This window comes from Alexandromys fortis, unplaced genomic scaffold, assembly GCF_014885135.2.
Source record: "Alexandromys fortis isolate MF-2015 unplaced genomic scaffold, M_Fortis_MF-2015_v1.1 scaffold_152, whole genome shotgun sequence".
Lineage (NCBI taxonomy): Eukaryota > Metazoa > Chordata > Mammalia > Rodentia > Cricetidae > Alexandromys > Alexandromys fortis.
Genome location: NW_026068045.1, coordinates 3,728,491 through 3,729,827, shown reverse-complemented (window position 1 = coordinate 3,729,827; position 1,337 = coordinate 3,728,491). Strand labels below are relative to the sequence as shown.

The window sequence follows — 1,337 nt, the reverse complement described above, 5'->3', positions numbered from 1 at the left end:
ACGCCCTAGGGTCAGTGCCCGGGGAGAATGAAGTGTTCAAACAGACACACTGAATTACAGCTTCTTCTTGTCAATTCAGGAGGACTCTGGCGGCCACCTGGTCCTGGTGATTCAGAAGGGGAGCCCATTAGAGAAACCCAGGCTCCTGGTTGGAAACAGGTTATCAGGATCAACCCATTTAAAAATATATATATCTTCTAAGGGTTTATTAATTTCTACTTTATGTGTATATATGAGTATTTTGCCTTCATGTATGTAAGTTCACTGTAAACATTCCTGATGCCTGTGGGGGCCAGAAGAAAACATCAGATCCCCAGACCTGGAGTTAGAGATGGTTACAAGTCACCATGTGGGTGCTGGGAACAGAATCCAGGACCTCTGCAAGAGCAGCAAGAGCTCTTAAAGGTTGAGCCATCTCTACCCCAACAAACCGCTTTTTTTTTCTAATGAGAAAAAGAATCTGAGTAGACATTTCTCTAGAGGGTACACACAACTGGTCCCCAGGCACAAGGGAAGACACTTAGCACCATCATCCATAGGGAAATGGAGTCAGGTGTGTAAGGAAAGATGGGGACAGGACAGGCAGAAGATGTGCTTTGTGGCTTCAAATACACTTAAGCAGGAGTAAGTTGTAGTACTCGTATGCGCTGCAAAGTGTCTTAGGGCTGTGCTTGCTTCAGCAGCAGAATACCAAACTGCAATAATACAGAGAAGGTCAGCATGGCCCCTATACATGGATGACATGTGAATTCATAAATGGTCAATCAATACTTTTTTAATGTCTTACTGTAGCACCAATAATAAAAAACCAGAGACAGATATTGGGGTTCAACCTGAAGATCAGAAAAGCAAAGCAACCAGCCACTGGCTCTTACCTCTACCTCAGACCGAAAATAGGCGAGATCCTGTCTCCATGAACCCCAAAGACTCCACACCCCACACTCACTCCGAGTTCCTGTCTCTTCCCCTTTCTGTTCCTCTTTCCACAAAGCCATACCATCCCTGTCTCCACCTCCCTAGGGCTGGGATTAAAGGTGTGTGATACCAAGTTCTGGGGTCAAATTGGTGAGAGCTGTTTCTCTTTTAGACAGATTCAATCTTGTGTAGCCTTGAATTCACAGAGATCCTCTGCCTCTGTCTGAGTCCTGGGATTAGTGTGCACCACCACTCCCTGCTCTGTATGGCTAACTAGTGTGGCTGCTTTGCCCTCTGATCTTCAGGCAAACTTTATTTATTAAAACACAAATAATACGCCACTGTATCTTACCATTGCTTTGATTCTGAGACAGTCTTGTATGTAACCTCACCTGACCTGCTCTTGATCTATAGTTCTGGAT

At 44.9% G+C, this 1,337-nt stretch overlaps 1 non-coding gene across 1 annotated transcript; it reads left to right on the top strand.

Moving 5' to 3' along the window:
- Positions 1 to 669: 669 nt before the first annotated feature.
- On the top strand, positions 670 to 773 carry LOC126486550 (U6 spliceosomal RNA). Its single transcript, XR_007588153.1, has one exon. It is a non-coding gene; the product is annotated as a U6 spliceosomal RNA (small nuclear RNA).
- Positions 774 to 1,337: the final 564 nt, after the last annotated feature.